Raw genomic sequence first — 20,742 nt, 5'->3', positions numbered from 1 at the left:
ATAAGGCTAACTAGCTCTCAAAACAAAACTTCCCATCAGTTGCCTTCAATCATCTCCCTCCTGACCATCTTGCCAGGACTGTTGTCTTATTTCATTATATGTTCAGCTGAGTCTGCAGCAATTCAGAGTCAGGTTGAAGAGAATCACAGATGTTATTAACACATGGAGTCTTTTACTTAAAAAGGATAAGGTGGCCACTAACATCCCTTGTAGACATGTGGTGTTGGAAATTTCTTCAGATCATTCTTGTTGGTGACTCAAAGTGAAGCTATTTGCCAGGCAGCATCCCGGCATCCTTGGGTTAAAAAAAAACACAGCTTGACCTTGGAACAGCGTGGGAGTCTGCCTACTGTGTTGGCTCCAAATGAATAAAACAACTCTTCATCTCCTTCATTTGATTAGCTGCTTCAAGCTTAAACCAAAGGAAACTAGAATCCCCACTGACACTGCTTTAAGACAGAAATAAGATCAGAAAAACAAGGGAAAGCATTTTACAAAGTCAGTTATGGGATTCACAAAACTTTGGTGCTCTGAAGTTAGTAACTCATTGCAGAAGAATTAGGTAGTTTAGAAAACTGCTTTTAATACTCAAATTTAAATGTGGTGGAGTCAGTAGTGTTTGAGAACAGAACTCATACTGTGCTATCCGATATGGTAGCCACTAGGCACATGTGGCTGTATAAGTTAGTTAATTGACATTAAATTCAATTAAAATTAAAATTAAAATTCAGTTCCTCAGGTAGCATTAGCCACAGTCAAGTGCTTAACATTCACATGAGGATAATGGCTACTGTACTGGACAGTGAAGATACAGAACATCTCCATCATCCAATAGAATAGCCCTGCATTAAAATAGCAACTCAAGGCAGGAATCTCAGACTCAAACTCCGTAAGGTTGTCTTTGCTTTTATGAATTTTATTACAGGTTTTCAAATGAACTATGTTATTAAAAAATTTTCACATAGTCCCCTACCTTGAGCCAAGCCAAGTAGTGGGGGCTCTGGTTAACCATCATGTCAACCTCATGGTGAAAGTATAGGAATAATGATCATTAAGTATCAAATTACTACCTGGCAGTAAGGTTGATTTAGTAACTTGTAAATAAAACTCTTTTACGGAGAAGATGTCAGAATGTGCCTCACCAAAAAGCATTTATGCTACTCTACATGTTCAGCTATTTTTCAAGTCAATGAGAAGTATTATTTGGCCTTGGTGATCAAATTACCACAGTGAACAGATTCCTGGTACCAGCTGAACCCTAAAATTAGGGAAAGAAAAATATGAATTTTGTCTTTATTCTTGTCAGTTCAAATCCAGCCATAACTTTTTGCTGGGTGTAGACATTTACATGAAGATGTACTTTCTTTTTTTTTTTTTTAGAAACTATCTGCTTGGTGTTTTTATTTTTACTTTTTTTAAACATCTTTATTGGAGTATAATTGCTTTACATTGTTGTGTTAGTTGCTGCCGTATAACCAAGTGAATCAGCTATACATACACATATATCCTCATATCCCCTCCCTCTTGTGTCTCCCTCTCACCCTCCTTATCCCACCCTTCTAGGTGGTCACAAAGCACCGAGCTGATCTCCCTGTGTCTTTATTCCTGTCCAGCTCCTAGGTTCTTCAGAACCAATTTTTTTTTTTTTTTAGATTCCATATATATGTGTTAGCATATGGTATTTGTTTTTCCCTTTCTGACTTACTTCACTCTGTATGACAGACTCTAGGTCCATCCACCTCACTACAAATAACTCAATTTCATTTCTTTTTATGGCTGAGTAATATTCTATTGTATATATGTGCCACATCTTCTTTATCAGTTCATCTGTTGATGGACATTTAGGTTGCTTCCATGTCCTGGCTATTGTAAATAGTGCTCCAATGAACAATGTGGTACATGACTCTTTGAATTATGGTTTTCTCCAGGTATATGCCCAGTAGTGGGATTGTTTAGTTTTTTAAGGAACCTCCACACTGTTCTCCATTGTGGCTGTATCAATTTACATTCCTACCAACAGTGCAAGAGGGTTCCCTTTGCTCCACACCCTCTCTAGCATTTATTGTGTGTAGACTTTTTGATGATGGCCATTTGACTGGTGTGAGGTGATACTTTGTAGTTTTGATTTGCATTTCTCTAATGATTAGTAACATTGAGCATCCTTTCATGTGTTTGTTGGCAATCTGTATATCTTCTTTGGAGAAATGTCTATGTAGGTCTTCTGCCCATTTTTGGATTGTGTTGTTTGTTTTTTTGATATTGAGCTGCATGAGCTGCTTGTATATTTTGGAGATTAATCCTCTGTCAGTTGCTTCATTTGCAAATATTTTCTCCCATTCTGAGGGTTGTCTTTTCATCTTGTTTATGGTTTCCTTGCTGTGCAAAAGCTTTTAAGTTTCATTAGGTCTCATTTCTTTATTTTTGTTTTTATTTCCCTTTCTCTAGGAGGTAGGTCAAAAAGATCTTGCTGTGATTTATGTCATGGAGTGTTCTGCCTATGTTTGCCTCTAAGAGTTTTATAGTGTCTGGCCTTACATTTAGGTCTTTAATACATTTTGAGTTTATTTTTGTGTCTGGAGTTAAGGAGTGTTCTAATTTCATTCTTTTACATGTAGCTGTCCAGTTTTCCCAGCACCATATTGAAGAGCCTGTCTTTTCTCCATTGTATTTTCTTGCCTCCTTTGTCGTAGATTAGTTGACCATATGTGTGTGGGTTTATCTCTGGGCTTTCTATCCTGTTCCATTGATCAATATTTCTTTTTTTGTGCCAGGACCATACTGTATGGATTACTGTAGCTTTGTAGTAGAGTCTGAAGTCAGGGAGCCTGATTCCTCCAGCTCCGTTTTTCGTTGTCAAGATTGCTTTGGCTATTCAGGGTCTTTTGTGTTTCCATACAAATTGTGAAATTTTTTGTTCTAGTTCTGTGAAAAATGCCATTGGTAGTTTGATAGGGATTGCATTGAATCTGTAGATTGCTTTGGGGAGTATAATCATTTTCACAATTGATTCTTCCAATCCAGGAACATGGTATATCTCTCCATCTGTTTTTATTGTCTTTAATTTCTTTCATCAGTGTCTTATAGTTTTCTGCATATAGGTCTTTTGTCTCCTTAGGTAGGTTTATTCCTAGGTATTTTATTCTTTTTGTTGCAGTGGTAAATGGGAGTGTTTCCTTAATTTCTCTTTCAGATTTTTCATCATTCGTGTATAGGAATGCAAGAGATTTCTCTGCATTATTTTGTATCCTGCTATTTTACCAAATTCATTGATTGGCTCTAGTAGTTTTCTGGTAGCATCTTTAGGATTCTTTATGTATAGTATCATGTCATCTGCAGACAGTGACAGTTTTACTTCTTCTTTTCCTATTTAGATTCCTTTTATTTCTTTTTTGTCTCTGACTGCTGTGGCTAAAACTTCCAAAACTATGTTGAATAATAGTGGTGAGAGTGGACAATCTTGTCTTGTTCCTGATCCTAATGGAAATGGTTTCAGATTTTCACCATTGAGAACGATGTTGGCTGTGGGTTTGTCATATATGGCCTTTATTATGTTGAGGTAAGTTCCCTCTATGCCTACTTTCTGGAGGATTTTTATCATAAATGGGTGTTGATTTTTTTAATTTTTTTTTTGCGGTACGCGGGCCTCTCACTGTTGTGGTCTTTTCCGTTGCAGAGCACAGGCTCTGGACGCGCAGGTTCAACGGCCATGGCTCACAGGCCCAGCCGCTCCGCGGCATGTGGGATCTTCCCAGACCGGGGCACGAACCCGTGTTCCCTGCATCGGCAGGCGGACTCTCAACCACTGCGCCACCAGGGAAGCCCCAATGAGTGTTGATGTTGTTGAAAGCTTTTTCTGCATCTATTGAGATGATTATATGGTTTTTCTCCTTCTGTTGGTTAATATGGTTTATCACATTGATTGATTTGCATATACTGAAAAATCCTTGCATTTCTGGGATAAACCCCACTTGATCATGGTGTATGATCCTTTTAATGTGCTGCTGAATTCTGTTTGCTAGTATTTTATTGTGGATTTTTGCATCTACGTTCATCAGTGATATTGGCCTGAGTTTTCTTTTTTTGTAACATCTTTGTCTGGTTTTGGTATCAGGGTGATGGTGGCCTCATAGAATGAGTTTGGGAGTGTTCCTCCCTCTGCTGTATTTTGGAAGAGCTTGAAAAGGAGAGGTGTTAGCTCTTCTCTAAATGTTGGATAGAATTCCCCTGTGAATCTATCTGATCCTGGGCTTTTGTTTGTTGGAAGATTTTTAATCACAGTTTCAATTTCAGTGCTTGTGATTGGTCTGTTTATATTTTCTATTGCTTCCTGGTTCAGTCACGGAAGATTGTGCTTTTCTAAGAATTTGTCCATTTCTTCCAGGTTTTCCATTTTATTGGCATATAGTTGCTTGTAGTAATCTCTTGTGATCCTTTGTATTTCTGCAGTGTCAGTTGTTACTTCTCCTTTTTCATTTCTAATCCTGTTGGTTTGAGTCTTCTCCCTTTTTTTCTTGATGAGTCTGGCTAATGGTTTGTCAATTTTGTTTATCTTCTCAAAGAGCCAGCTTTTAGTTTTATTGATCTTTGCTAGCGTTTCCTTCATTCCTTTTTCATTTATTTCTGATCTGATCTTTATGACTTATTTCCTTCTGCTAACTGGTTGTTTTGGTTCTTCTTTCTCTAATTGCTTTAGGTGTAAAGTTAGGTTGTTTATTTGAGATTTTCTTGTTTCTTGAGGTAGTATTGTATTACTATAAACTTCCCTCTCAGAACTGCTTTTGCTGCATCCCATAGGTTTTGTGTCGTCATGTTTTCATTTGTTTCTAGTTAATTTTTGATTTCCTCTTCGATTTCTTCAGTGATGTCTTGATTATTTAGTAGAGTATCGTTTAGCCTCCATGTTTTTGTATTTTTTACAGTTTTATTCCTGTAATGGATATCTAGTCTCATAGTGTTGTGGTCCAAAAAGATACTTGATACAAATTCAATTTTGTTAAATTTACCAAGGATTGATTTGTGACCCAAGATATCATCTATCCTGGAGAATGTTCCATGAGCACTTGAGAAGAATGTGTATTCTGTTGTTTTTGGTTGGAATGTCCTATAAATATCTGTTAAGTTCATCTTGTTTAATGTATCATTTAAAGCTTGTGGTTCCTTATTTATTTTCATTTTGGTTGACCTGTCTGTTGGTGAAAGTGGGGTGTTAAAGTCCCCTACTATGATTGTGTTACTGTCGATTTCCCATTTTATGGCTGTTAGCATTTGCCTTATGTAATGAGGTGCTCCTATGTTGGGTGCAGAAATATTTACAATTGTCACATCTTCTTCTTGGATTGATCCCTTGATCATTATGTAGTGTCCTTCTTTGTCTCTTGTAATAGTCTTTATTTTAAAGTCTATTTTGTCTGATATGAGAATTTCTGCTCCAGCTTTCTTTTTATTTCCATTTGCATGGAATATATTTTTCCATCCCCTCACTTTCAGTCTGTATGTGTCTGTAGGTCTGAAGTGGGTCTCTTGTAGACAGCATATATATGGGTCTTGTTTTTGTATCTATTCAGCCTGTCTGTGTCTTTTGGTTAGACCATTTAATCCATTTACATTTAAGGTAATTATTGATATGTATGTTCCTATGACCATTTTCTTAATTGTTTTGGGTTTGTTATTGTAGGTCTTTCCTTCTCTTGTGTTTCTTGCCTAGAGAAGTTACTTTAGCGTTTGTTGTAAAGCTGGTTTGGTGGTGCTGAATTCTCTTAGCTTTTGCTTGTCTGTAAGTGTTTTAATTTCTCCGCCAAATATGAATGAGATCCTTGCTGGGTAGAGTAATCTTGGTTGTAGGTTTTTCTCCTTCATCACTTTAAATATGTGCTGCCACTCCCTCTGGCTTGCAGAGTTTCTGTTGAAAGATCAGCTGTTAACCTTATGGGGATTCCCTTGTATGTTATTTGTTGCTTTTCCCTTGCTGCTTTTAATATTTTTTCTTTGTATTTAATTTTTGATAGTTTAATTAATATGTGCCTTTCGTGTTTCTCCTTTGATTTATCCTGTATGGGACTCTCTGTGCTTCCTGGACTTGATTTACGATTTCCTTTCCCATATTAGGGAAGTTTTCAATAGTCTCTTCAAACATTTTCTCAGTCCCTTTCTTTTTCTCTTCTTCGTCCGGGACCCCTGTAATTTGAATGTTAGTGCATTCAATATTGTTCCAGAGGTCTCTGAGACTGTCCTCAATTCTTTTCATTCTTTTGTCTTTATTCTGCTCTGCAGTAGGTATTTCCACTATTTCAACTTCCAGGTCACTTATCTGTTTTTCTGCCTCAGTTATTCTGCTATTGATTCCTTCTAGAGAATTTAAAATTTCGTTTATTGTGTTGTTCATCATTGTTTGTTTGCTCTGTAGTTCTTCTAGGTCCTTGTTAAATGTTTCTTGTATTTTCTCCATTCTAGTTCTAAGATTTTGATTCATCTTTACTATCATTACTCTGAAATCTTTTTGAGGTAGACTGCCTATTTCCTCTTCATTTGTTTGGTCTGGTGGGTTTTTACCTTTCTCCTTCATCTGCTGTGTGTTTCTCTGTCTTCTCATTTTGCTTAACTTACCGTGTTTGGGGTTTCCTTTTCACAGGCTGCAAGTTTGTAGTTCCCGTTGTGTTTGTTGTCTGCCCCCAGTGGGTAAGGTTGGTTCAGTGAGTTGTGTAGGCTTTCTGGTAGAGGGGACTGGTGCCTGTGTTTTGGTGGATGAGGCTGGATATTGTCTTTTGGTGGGCAGGACTCTGGCCAGTGATGTGTTTTGGGGTGTGTGTGAACTTAGTATGATTTTCGGCAGCCTCTCTGCTAATGGGTGGGGTTGTGTTCCTGTCTTGCTAGTTGTTTGGTATGGGGTTTCCAGCACTGGAGCTTGCTCGTCATTGAGTGGAGCTGGGTCTTAGTGTTGAGACGGAGGTCTCTGGGAGAGGTGTTGCCGGTTGATATTACGTGTGGCCAGCAGTTCTATGGTGGTCCAGTGTCCTGAGCTCGGCTCTTCCACCTCAGAGGCTCAGGCCTAACACCTGGCAGGAGCACCAAGATGCTGTCAGCCACACGGCAAAAATTGTGCACTCATTCAACAATTCTTGCTAGTCTTTGGTCGTTCTTCTGGCAATGGCTATCTGTAGCACCATCGACGTACCCTTGGTCCTGGCTGTGGACCTTGCAGTGTCTCGTAAACTGGCTCTCATCCTTCAGCGTGGTCTGGGAGCCCCTGAAGAACCCAGAGTTATACTCAAGGATGAGAGTGCCTTTGTAGAAGTCCAGGAATCCGGTAGAGTAGTTCCAGCATAATAGGCATATGACCCTTCGCCTGTGGCTGGCAGCATGGCTTCCCGAAGTTCGTGCCTCCAGCTAGCTGGCCTGCTTGGTGTTTTTAATAAGAGGCAAAAAGAAATGGCCTCTTAGAAAACACTTTGGCCTTTTGTCTCCTCTTTTCCCTTGATAGTTAGAACAGCCATCAGCAGCTGCTGCTGGGAACCCGAAGGATTAGGCTGAGGAATGAGGGCCTGCTGGCTGCTGGCAGTGCCTGGTGGAGGAAAGAACCCTGAGACTTTCCCCATGGTCCATGCTCCCTGCTCCTGGTCAGCCAGCTGTCCTGAGGCCAGAGCCACAGGTCACACTCTTGTGAGCTGTGCTCAGACCCCTCATCTCCTGAAGATGTACTTTTAATTAAACTTTATCTTGTTATTTTATTACCCTTTTCCATCAGTGACGAACTTTGTACAGAATTATAAATCAAGGCCAAACGTCGCATGGATGCCACAGTACAAAGATTCATTTAGTGTGCATACAACCTTGTGATCTACAACGTGATTCATCACTTGTTATCCTGTCTTCCCACTGAGGGATTGGATGATGCATGCTAATATACAAAAGTCAATGCTGGGCGTCTAGCTTGCAACGTCTTGCATATTATCCTTCTCAGTTCTAACTGATTCTTAACCCACTGGCTTCAGGGAAGACTGCCTTTTAGAATCAATTACCTAAATATGGTGAACTAATGGAAAGTAGTGAAATATGAAATATGAATTGTCCTATCTCCCCTTTGTCTGTTGACAATTTGCCCAACACTACAGTTTAGATGTGACCAGATAAGAAAGACAGGAAAGTGCGTTCACATATGGTGTCCCATTCGATCCTCACAACATTCTGTATACGAGCATACGAGCAGGGAAGGTTTTGGTGTCACAAATGAGGCAGCTCTCTTAAGAAGAATTGATCATTTTCCACCTGTGTTCCTCCCTACATGCCTCTGTTTGTAATTATTTGTATACATGACCATCTCTCTCACCAGATTTGAAGGTATCTGGAGTGGGGACCATGTTCATATCCATCTTGTTTTCTGGGCATCTAGCATGATGCCTGGTGTATGAGTTGTTCATTTGCGCAGAAGAAGAAAGGTGAATGTAACACAAAAGATCTGTAAAGGAATTGGGATTTTTTTTTAAGGGAGAAAAACATTATGCTGGGTTTTGTTGCTCAAGGTGTTTGCTCTACCCAAGTCCAGGAAGGTGCTGTTTAGCATGACCTGGGTCACACAGTAAGTACCCAGTGACGTAGTTGGATCTAGGACTCAGGTCTCCTTTCACAGGACATTTCCCACTAAAACTTCCTATTTTTTTTATACCATTGAATCTTTATTTTAAGACATTCCATCTCTTTTTGTAGCTAGTCCAGGAAAAGGAAGAGTGAATTGTACCTGCATGTGGAATAAAAATAGATTACACATGCTTAAGTAGGAAGAATTGAAAAACTTTGCTGCTGATTATACTTTTGTTCCTGGGGATGTTGTCTAAAACCCTTTTGATGTGAAAGGAGATCGTGATGACAGCTAACATGTGACTAAAGTATTATACTGTAAGCTGGGCTGTGATTAGTAGACGGATGGGTTAGCTGGTCACTGGTGCACACAGATGTGTGATATTGTGTGTGGTCAGTGCACCAAAGGTCTCAGCCTGAAGATTCAAGAGAAGGGGGAGACAGAGCTTAGATGAGCAGAATAGATGGAACTGAGGAGGTAGCGGTCCCCACAATCAGCAGGACTTTGTGTTTCTCATGAGTTCATGCTCCTAACTAACAAAATACAGCACAAAGTTGGCTCTATTAACAAACATCATAACTCCTCTACAGATTTATGTTGCATTCAGTTTTCCTCTTCTGAGCAATTGTTTTGGTATATTTAATGTTTTCACTTATGTTTAACATTCTTTTTGTTTTTTGGACAGGAAAGTAGGATTTGTTGGGGGGTGTGAATAAGGTGGGAACAGCCCTGAGATTCTTATGAGTGCAGGGCCTACCATTTGTCCAAGGGGCCACTATTAGGAATGTATTTGATCCCTCAGTCATCTGGGATGAGCCCCTTTTCTGCCACCATCTCCTCAAATTCTCTTGCATTAAACTTAGTAAATCCCCACTTCTTGGAGATGTGGCTCTTCTGGCAGCCAGGGAATTTGAACTTGGCCCTGAGTAGGGCCTCAATCATATGCTCCTTGTTCTGCAGCTTGATTTGGATGGACATGATGACTTGGCTGAAGTGGACCCTGGCCACTATGCTCTAGGGCTTTCCAAAGGTACCCCACATAGATGTCTGGAGCCTAGTTTGGGGACAGCATGAGGTCAGGCATGTATGTCCACTGGAAAGGCTTGTCTCCAAGGTCCCTTAGGACAACCCACATGAGCGAAAGGCTGCATACACTACCAAGGAGGCTGCTGTTTGTGGCCATTGCCCATGGGGCTCCCATGGGGAAAAGAGCATGGTTGGCTTAACTGGCTGCAGAGTAACATTACTTTTATATTTATGGTTTACTTCCTTTTGTACTTCTGATCACTCCTTGTTTCAGTTTTCAAATGCAAATAATCAGTTCCCATTTTTGAATACCATTTCAAATCTTGTTGAATTGGGGACTTGTTTACTGTGTTCTTACATGCCCTTTCCTCCCCTCTGGATCACAGAGTGATTCCTTGAAGGGTAGTGAGGGATTTCTAGGTTGTACAAAAGAAAGCCTATTGTGATGTTGGGAACTGAGGTGTGGGAATTGCCCGGCTTCTGGCTGGAGTTTACCTCCCTCCCTCATTTCTTCCCATATGCAGATGTTCAGTGACATGCGTTATTATAAGAGAAAGGGAAATGGCCTTACTGAAATAGAGGTAATGGGCCAAGATAAATTGTAGAAGTCATGAGAAAGTGTAATATGGCAAATAACATGCTGGGCTTGACTTTTAAGTGTAGTATGAGAATCATTCTCAGTGTTATGCTATGGGAAAAAATAGAAATGAGGTGGCACATTAGTTCCTGCCTTGTGGTCCTGTGGCCTGTGGAGGCCACACTCAGGTTCTAGTACAGACAAAGGCCCTGGAGGTTTTAGCCATCCACAGGCAAAGCGAGCAAAGGATGCATTTGAAAACAAATAGTAATGTAATGTAGGGACCTGTAAAGAAATGGTGTGGTAGAACTAGAGGGATAGTAACAGAGTAAGACTGCAAAGTAACAGGTAACCCCCAAAGAAATAATGTCAATATATTATTTTTATCATTGCACTAGGAAAATTTTAAATTATGTGTATATAAGTAGGCAATAACATGGAATATTTTAAAACTGCTAATTAATGAAATTCAGTGAGATCTCTGTACTACTTACGTAGTTTTAAATCTGTTACAAGGCTTTCAGATCTTATCTGTTAGCTGTTTGCACAAAGTTTCTTTGCTTTTGTGGTACCTGCACTATTGTGCAGACAACCTTTCCAACTAAATGAATAGTTGAAATTGGTAGACAATGTGTTCAGTGAATAAACTGGTCGATAATTTTTTTTTTTTTTTTTGCGGTACGCGGGCCTCTCACTGTTGTGGCCTCTCCCGTTGCGGAGCAACAGGCTCCGGATGCGCAGCCTCAGCGGCCGTGGCTCACGGGCCCAGCCGCTCCGCGGCATGTGGTATCCTCCCGGACCGGGGCACGAACCCGTGTCCCCTGCATCGGCAGGCGGACTCTCAACCACTGCACCACCAGGGAAGCCCTGGTCGATAATTTTTATGATAACATCTTTATTCCATACAGTCTTCTCTCTTCCAAATAAAGTCCTTCTAGAAGATTGGGCTTTTTGAGTAACTTCTTATAAAGATTTTTAAGGATTTTTATGAACCAGTTTATGTTTGAAGTGGTTTAGTTTGGCAGAACATTTGGGAGTCATCAGGACAGACACTGCTTGGCTGTGCTGGGCTGTGCCTGCAGGGCAGCATGACTAGTATTGCCCCAGGCAGTCTAGGACCCTACTTTGACCCCAAGAGAGCAAAGAGTCCTTGGGACCCAAGGGATGTGCCCATCCAGTTGCTCCCCTTTCTGGACCATCTTACCTGCATACCCAGAATTCCCTGCCTGAAGGGCCTGTACAGCCTCTTCTATGGATCTCTTCCCTGGATAGTGTGGATGTACGGGCTGGGATGTCCATGTGGGCTGGGATGTCTGCAGCGGGTGGCATATGAGGTTTTTTACAGGGACCAAAGGAGTAGGGGATGGAAAAGTAGGGAGCTTTCAACAAAGATTAGGCACAAGCTTGTCCCTGACTTATACCTACTAAAAGGCAGTGGCAATGTAATCATTGTTACAATCAAATCACTTCTGCAAATTTCTGAAATGCCCTCTAGGAAGTAATAGTACTACTGTTCTAAGTGAGAAGGTTGGCATTCTTTTCTAACAGATAAACTTCCTCTGAAAATGACATCAAACAAACCCCAGGGATGTTTTGTACTATGACAACATAGTACAAAATAGAATAAAAGTGTCTAACTTTCAAAGGCGCTTACTTTGAAGAAAAACTCATTGAAATGTGTAAGATCTGGTATGTTTGATAAAAACAAACAGCCAGTTTTAAACCAAATAGCTTTTTGACCAAAAGGAAAAAAAGTCAGCGCAGATTGGGATTATTTATGAAATTTTTATCATGTTAAGTGGTGTGGTACGATATATTCAGCCAAGAGTCAGGAAAACTGTACTCTGGTTCCAGTCCAAGGTTTTTGCACAAGCCATGTTCTCTCAGTCAGATATGTGACATAACATAATCATCAAATCAAAGATACTATCAGTTGTAAGATGCAGTGTTAATTTGTGTACCATTAAGAAAGAGACCCATTGCCTATGATAATTTTGACTATTGACTGTAAGAAGCATTCTAATTGAGATGTAAAAATATTAAAAAGTATATCTTAAATCTCTAATATACAATAAATCTTACTCATCTAAACATTCCTTCATCTGTCATTTCTTTTCCAGTAGGAATAAGGCAAAGAATGAGTGTTCTATGAGACACTTTTATACTATATCATATAAAACAATTTTACATGACTTATTATCATGCTACATTGTTAAATTGATTTTTATACACTTAAATCTTTATATTATCCATTTGTATCTAATAGTAGCCCAAGACATAAATAAGCCCTTAAAGCAACATTTTGTAAAGAGTGATACTTCCCTAGTGAGCTCACTCTCAGAGTCAGAATCTTAAGTTCACCAGACAAGTGACAAATAAGGGTCATTCAGCCCCAATATCTTCATCTAGAGATGTTGCACTGGGACCTTAGGAAGATGAAAAAAGAATGAGTTGAAAATACTTGGACCTACTCTGTATAATCGAAACCATATGCAGTGATTTTAAGCCTCATTATATACAACAAACAATGATGTTCTGTCCCTCTTCAAGAAGGAACTGGCAAAACCCCTTAGAGAACAGTTTCTATTCTTGTTCTGTTTGAATTTTGCTTCTTGAGCTGTTCTTGCCACATGGGATATTTGACTATTTCTAAATGGCCTTTGCTTTTAGTCTTGTTCAAAGTTTGTTTTAAGCACAATATCCTAATCAACCTCATTTCCAAAGAGGCCCCTTTTCCCTTGACTGCTGCAGGCTGCTTATCCCGAGAACGGCTTCTCTCTGGGCTCACAAGGTCCCAGCTTTCTGTTTCTCTTGGATCTGAGCACACTGTGTTTTCTGATCAGCTAAGTCTCTTATCCAAACTGGGGTAAAGAGAGGAATTCCACATACTGCTCTCTGGGGGTGAACTGAACAAAACATGCCTGCGAGGACACTTCCTGAGGCATGATTCAAAGGTTATTGCACACTATCTGCTCAGAGTTTCTATGCTTACCCAATTATGTTGTCCTTACCTTTGTGTGATCTACCTGAGGAAAAAAAAATTATCATTGGTTAAATATGTTGTTTAGGGCCATTTCTATCAAATCTGAGCATCAGATCAGTCAGAAACTTAACACACACAAACATATACACACACTTAAATCAGTTGCCACTTATATCATTTTGATCTACGATACCCTTTCCAGAAACATCATTGTAAGAGTAAGAATGGTCTATATTGGTTTCTCCCCCCCATAAATGTCATTGAATCATAGCTTTCCTGAGGAATCCTAATACATGTGTCTATATTTTAGATATAAATTTCTCCCCAGTGGTCCTTTGGCTATGGAGAAATTAGCACAGGCTATATAAAGCAGAGTGCTTGAAAGAGTCTCCTTGAGGGAAATGGGATAGCAAGAAGGGAAGAAATTTGTACTTTTCATTTAGTGGCAATACTTATTTTATGCAATTTTATATCATTAGGCCCATTAAAGGACAAGAATGTGAAATATGTCCTCCCTGAAGACAGTTCTTTGTGTTTGCATAACATTTTCCACTTTGAATAAACCAATCACAAGGAAGAGTCCAGTGTGTATGTACTCCAGTGCTCTGAGCACTTATTTCAAGGGCTCTCCATTCCCCACCACCACCCCACTCCCCAGAGAGCTGAAAATGTGCAGAGCCTGCAATCTTTAAGTGCATAACCAATTGTTCTCTTTGCACAGTCTGTTTCTGAAAATTCCCTTTGAAATCAATGACAAAAAAGCCCAGCCTACGGTGGATTCCATCTTGTAAGCTTCCCTCACAAACCACAGACCCTAATCTTTGTGTTTATTCAATTGGACCAAGTCGCCAGAGATTTGGGGGAGTAGAATGTATTTGAGAATGTGAGTGTGTGCCAGGCAAGGAGGTTCTTTAATAAGAAATGTTATCACAAACACTTTTAAAATGCTTTTCAGCTCAACCTGGACACAGAAGACTGGGTTTTGTATTTCTTGGCAATATGCCCAGTACATAGAATTTAAAAAAAGTATATATATATATATATATATGATTCAAAGATATTTTGAGAAAAATTCTTGAACTAGGAAAAAGATGAATATTTGATACCCGGTGGTTTCACACATAAACCTGGTGATTTTCTTGGTATCTGTATTCATCAGAAGCTGTGAGCAAACACACTCTAATTCCCTCTGGTGGGGTGTAACAGGCAGAGGGACAGTGGAGTTTCATAACAGTTTTTAAGCATTGCCCTATTGTATACTTAAATGACATTCTTTAAAGGGGAATTAAGAATGGTGATGTGGTTGGTCACATATCTAGGCCAGTGGTCAGTGGCAAGTGGTCACTGAGGGAAGATAGAGGCCTTTCTAGGTAAACTGACGCAGTCATCATGAAGTCACGTAGGAAGATAAGACTGGGAGATAAGACTCTCTGGCCAAAGGACTAAGGTGAGATTTGGAACGTCCTGTGGGTGATATCAGAGGCTGGGAAGACTCTGAGCCTGGGCCTTACCAATCATAGAAAGAGCTAAGGACTTCTGATGCTTTTCAAGATAGAGTGGTTCCAGCCTGTCTTTGTAGCCCCACACGACTTCATCGACACCTCTGGATGTAAAGGTTTGGGCTGGGGAAAGATACGGAGGGCTCATCAAAAGCACCTGACAAAAGTTGTCTAGCAAAGAATGCTTCTCTGAAGGGAAAGAAAAGCCTGGAAGAAGGTCTGAATGTCAGATGCCTCAACCCACTGTGGTCAACTTCTGAGAGGGGTAAGGGACCTGGTTACAAAACCCTGCCGTGAAATTTGTCCAGTAGAAATGGACTCAGCACTTTTCTCATAGCACATCTATGATGTCTTAAGAAGTGCACCCCTGGTTTCACTGTTGGGAGGCAACAGAACTGTTATCAAGATGGCTGATGAGTTGGCCAGAGTGTTTCTGAGATGAAAGAATGATGGGGGACATGGCAAGGCAATGGGAAGAGGAGGAGAAAAAAGGAAGAAAATATTATCTTCTGGAAGGAGGACTCTTCCTAGTTTTAAGCAATTAATTAAAAATGTTAAATGCACCAGAAATGGGTGATGAATTATTTGGGTAATAAGAACAATTATCATACTGTGGTGGTAAGAAAAAAAATGGCATAGTCCATCTGGGTTTTATTTCCAGCATGACCATCAAATGTCTGTGAGATTCTGTCTCTTAACTTCACTAGGAACCTCAGTTTCTCCACCTTTAAATGAGAGCATTAACTCCAGTCTCCTCCAGCATTAACAGTCTATGTAACTGACAGAAGTGCCACAAGGTATAAGTGATGGTTAATTTTATGTGTCATCTTGATGGGCCAAAAAATGTCCACATATTTGTTTAAACATTGTTTCTGGGTTTGTCTGTGAGTGTGTTTCAAGCAGAGATTAGCATTTGAATCGGTAGACTGAATAAAGCCCTCCTCAAAGTGAGTGGACAGCATTCAGTCATTTGAGGGCTTGAATAGATCCAAAAGGCAGAGAAAGGGAGAATTTGCTTTCTGCTTGGCTGCTTGAACTGAGACATTGGTCTTCTCCTGTCCTCAGACTAGGACTTACATCATGGGCCCTCCTGGTCCTTGGGCCTTTGGACTTGGATCTATAGCACCAGTTGTCCTAGGTCCCCAGCTTTCAGATGACAGATTGTGGAACTTCTCAGCCTTCATAATCACATGAAGCAATTCTTTATAATAAATCTCTTTATATGTAAATATATATATACACATATATATGTATATATTCTCTCTCTCTCTCTGGATACATACACACACATCTCCTATTGGTTCTGTTTCTCTGGAGAACCTAACACCTTGTGCATTTGGGAACAAAGATATTGCTCAAGTCTAGAGTTCTTGTCTCTGATTCACTTAACATAATTTTAGGGACTAAATACTTGGTATTTTCTATCTTTGCTCCCTTCAAGTAATAATTAATTTTTAGTGGATTGTTCCCAGGTAAGAATTAGAAACATTGTGTGGCTGACAGTGTCCTACATGCAGGGCTTATAAGGGGGAGCTGCTTTTCGCAGCTAGCTCCTTGATGAGAATTCAGCAGGAGGAGCTCTTTAGCTGTGCAAACAGCTGTCAGGGGGTGACTCATCAGCAGGGTCTATGGCACTCAAGAGAATAAAATTTTTCCCGCAGTGATCTGCCAAATCCCTCTGTAGGTTGTGTACAGGTGACTAACTGCCCCTAAGTGTAAGGTGCGGGTAAGGTCCAAAGGGCTGGAGTAGCGGATTATTTAGCAAACGTGGTTGCTTCTGCTGGCTCTCTGGGTCTCACAGATCAGTGAGAGCAGAAGGCATGGAGCCACTGATGCAGGCATGTAAAGAGGCAGTGGGAAGCCACGTGGCTTGGGCTGCCAATGAGGGGGCATCTTCAGTGAGCTCTCATTTCTAGACAATGTGCCAGCTTCTAGCTAACTCTGTCAGCTGCTAGTGGAATCCTTCAGGGCAACATGATGTTTCTCTGGCTGTCATGTGATTTATTTATTTTTTACTTACCTATTTATTTGTTTGATGGAGAATGCCACAGGGCTTAGAGTGGTCTCAGTCAAATAATCAGTTTGCTCTTTAGACTTCTGATCTTTTGCAGTGGGTTTAGATTTATATCTTGCAGGGCTGTCATTAAAGGAAAACAGGGATGCTCTGGGCTTTTGAGGCCCACTTGTCTCCTATTTTCATGCTCCTTTCTCTGTCAGGCTGTCCCCGTTCCTCTGGGTGTGGTGTCCCTGCGGTCCCACTGCCTCCTTCACATCCTCCAAATCTGCTTTCAGCTCCTCCATAGCTCCCTCCTTGGGAAGCTATATGACGACTTCATCTCCATTGCGTGTGGTAATGACTTGTTTTATTTCTCCAGGGGCATCAGTATTCAAATAGGGAAAACTAATTATATATTTTATTATATACATAATTATATCTAACAAGGAGAATTCAGACAAAAGTCCAGGGGTACACTGAGGAGTTCTTATACAGCGGGGCTCATACTGCATTCTTCATATCTCATGATGTGAGGGTTTTAACCCCCAGTCAAACATAGCTGGTCCTGCCTTACTCTACCCAGACATTTTGCAGAATTGCCTGGGAAGCAGCCAATGCAAATTTGAACTTACGTTTCTTAAATTTTTGGGTGATGGATCTTTTTGAGAGTTTGTTAAAAGCCATGGACCCTATCCCCAGTTAAATGTACATATTCACACATATCCAAATTTTGTATACAATTTTAGGAGGGTCACCAGACTTCCTAAAGCTCAACTTGGGATTCCAGGGTTAGAGAAGGATTAGTGTTTGGAGTAAACAGACCTGGATTTGAGGTTCCACTGTGATCTTGGGCAGGTTCCTCGTGTTTCCTGTGGACTATGTCAAAATCTCGGGGTTTACCAGTGGTTCTCAACTGGGGACAGTGCTGCAGGCATATTTTACCCCTCACACCATCCAGGACATATCTGAGCCTGGGGGGACAGGCAAATGTTGTTTTGAAAGATATCCACAAGTGAGCTGATACGCCCCCAAGGGTTTGAGAACCACAGGGCAAGGAGACCTCTAAGATGGCCTCTGGCTCCAGTGTTCTATGACTTTGAGGTTTCGCTCCAGAAATTCCACTGCACAAAGTCAGAGGCTACTCCGCCAAGAGCTAGTGGAGAGAAGAAGAGGGATAGCGGGACAGAGAAGGCCAGAAGCTGGGCTTTCCCTTTCTTACAACTTTGCCCCACTGTTCATGGAGGAAGGTGGTGGGAAGGGAGCAGAGCCCTTCTAGAATTCTTTTTTCCTTGAGAGCCCTTTGAATTGAGGATTTATCTATTTATCTATTTAATCCTCTTGAGAGGATAGAGAATCTAACATATCTTTATTTGTTGAAAGCCTATGTACTTGGCATATTATAGATACAGAATAAATGTTGTTTGGATGCAATAAGTTTATTTCTCATTAGTTACTTTTTTAAGCAGATAATGTGATGAATTCCTGTTGTCCCATTCTGATTGGCACATTATCTAAGATTTTATTTTACTGAAGTCATTGAAATAGATATTAATTTAGTGATTAATTGAAATTCAAGGAATATTTACTAAGCTTTTATTATGTGCTTGACACGGAGATTTGAGAAGAGAGTTAATAGTCCTGTGCTAATACCAAAACCCATATGTAAGTACTAACTATTGAAAAAAATTATTGTCCATTTATGCTTTTCCTCTGTATTCCAGAAAGGGGTGTATAAACCTTAGAAAACAAAAGATAAAATTTTTAAATATCCTTTGTTATTCCCTGGTTTGGACCCTTCTGGAGTTTTTCTGTCTGAATGCTCTTGTGGCTTCATGCTGAGGGGCCCAGTCACATTTCAGTGTTTTAGGCTGAGGGAACAGCCCATTTTGTCATATAACTGAGCCAGTTTCACCAAGAGCTTTATCTCTCTGTCTACCATTGCATGAAATAACTCTATCATGTAGAGTTCTGGCCGCTAAAAGAGGGCGGTAACCACAGACACCAAAGCTATCAGTAGAAGAGATTAAAAGTGATGAGATTACATATTGTGGTGTCAGTGCTCTAGCTCAAAACCAGTTTCATTTGGGAGAAGATTAAATTCCTTCAAATACTAGAGTCCTCCCTTAGAAACTATAATTGGATGTAATAAAAGACTACTTTTCCCTCATGATAGTAGTTGTATTTTTGATGTAAATCCTCCTGGTAAAAGTAATAATAATAAAAGTGCTACTTATTGGATATCCTCTATGTGGTAGGCTCTGCATTAGACACTTTAATATTGACTTATTATATTACTTGACATATATTGACTATAGACTGTTTCAGGCACCCAAGTCATCAGCCTTATTAGCTTGGAAATATTATTATCATCATCCTCCTTTTATAGTTGAGAAAATTTAGGCTTAGAGCGATTGAGTAATTTGTCACAGGTCACTTAGCTGATAATGGTGGAAAGCTGGGACTCCAACCAGGTTCTCTAATCTTATTTCTAATTCATTCCTCACAGCAATCCTATAAAACAGTTTTGGACATTTCCATCCTACAGGGAAGGAAGCAGAGTTGGAGAGGTGAGCTACTCTAATAGTGGTTATATAGCCAGTAAATGGCAGAGCCAGGTGTGGAACCAGGTTAGTCTGACTCATAAATGAATGCTTGTTTCACTCTGCTACACTGACTAGCCATGGACTTATAGCATGTTACAGTGTAAAAAGGGAAAAACTTACCTATCTACACTTTTAAAATAATAGATATTTATTTTGGTTTGCCTAATAACTTTCTTTCCTTGGATATTCAGTGTCAGAGGAAAATGCTTAGTACCTGCAGAGTTTCTAGAAAATGTATGACATTTTTGTTACTGCTTACAATGATTTATCTTGTTCCTTTTTTTTTGGAATACAGAAATATTTAAATGAATTATTCTGCAATAAAATTCTTTTTACTACAATCCAGTATGTGGTTTTTGAATACTTACCACTTGCAAGGCTCTGAGTTAGGCACAATGATGCCTTAGAGATGAATAAAAAGTAGTCTCTTGTGGGGGACGAGGCAGAATCCCAGATACCACACAGAAGGACGAATAAGCAAATAAATAAGCAAATAAGCAGTAACAGAAGGTCATATAAGTCCCAAGGAGAGAGAACAGAAAATGTCATGTGGAGAATTTGAAAACAGATGTGGACCTTGAAGGGTGGTACACTAGTTTGCTAGGCAGCCACAACAAAGTACCAACAACAGAAAAGAACAGCAAAAGTTTATTTTCTCACAGTCTTGGAGGCTAAAAGTCCAAGAGCAAGGTGTTGGCAGGTTTCATTTCTTTGGCAGCCTCTTTCCTTGACTTAGAGACACCTTCTTGCTGTGTCCTCACAGGGTTGTCCCTAGGTCTGCATCATAATCTCCTCTTCTTTTAAGGACATTAGTAATATTGGATGAGGGCCCACCCATATGACCTCATTTTATCTTAACTACCTCTTTAAAGGCCAGATCTTCAAATACAGTCACATTCTGAGGTACTCAGTGTTAGGACTTCAACATATGAATTTGGGGAAGACACAATTCAACCTACAACGGATGGGTAGGTAAACTATCAAAAGAAGGAGAGTCAGGGTTTAGAAGGGAAAAATATGAAATATATTTGTGGGAGTATTTAGATGGAGAATAAATTACATTTCGGGGAATCCTGAATGCTGGGGTGGGAAGTTGGTGCTTACTTTGGTGGGCAATGGGAAGCCACTGAAAGTCTCCATCAGGAGAGTGACTTGATGATGTGGTACTCGGGGACTGTCAATCAAGCAGTAAGAAAGAATAGCGACAGGAAGCAAGGAGGTCATCTAGGGGGCTTATCCAGAAGTCTAGTCACGGAGAGATGAGGTTATGAGTGAGGGAGCTCATCAACATGGTGGGTACACAAAGAACAGATGAATCAGAGAAATACCACAGGGGTTTAACTCACTGACCTTAGTGCCTAATTGGCTGTGGGAGTTGACATGGAAGAAGGAGTCAAAGGTGGCTCCAAGGCTTGAGTCAAAGAATGGTCTTGTCCTTAACTGGAAGAGCAAAGTCAGGGCAGGGTGGGGGTGGGGGGGTTGGATG

At 40.2% G+C, this 20,742-nt stretch overlaps 1 protein-coding gene and 1 non-coding gene across 4 annotated transcripts in view; one reads left to right on the top strand and one right to left on the bottom strand.

Annotated features, from left to right (window-relative positions):
- Positions 1-20,742, top strand: part of KCNAB1 (potassium voltage-gated channel subfamily A regulatory beta subunit 1) — a 422,691-nt gene that overhangs the window by 50,477 nt on the left and 351,472 nt on the right. The window lies entirely within an intron of this gene.
- Positions 9,674-9,808, bottom strand: LOC113624275 (small nucleolar RNA SNORA70). The gene has a single exon (XR_003434286.1). It is a non-coding gene; the product is annotated as a small nucleolar RNA SNORA70 (small nucleolar RNA).

The sequence above is a fragment of the Aethalodelphis obliquidens genome, unplaced genomic scaffold (assembly GCF_003676395.1).
Source record: "Aethalodelphis obliquidens isolate GAN/ISIS:26980383/991018 unplaced genomic scaffold, ASM367639v1 scaffold1, whole genome shotgun sequence".
In the NCBI taxonomy this organism is placed as follows: Eukaryota; Metazoa; Chordata; class Mammalia; order Artiodactyla; family Delphinidae; genus Aethalodelphis; species Aethalodelphis obliquidens.
Note: the sequence above shows the minus strand (reverse complement) of the source record. Positions and strands in the feature narration are given on the sequence as shown.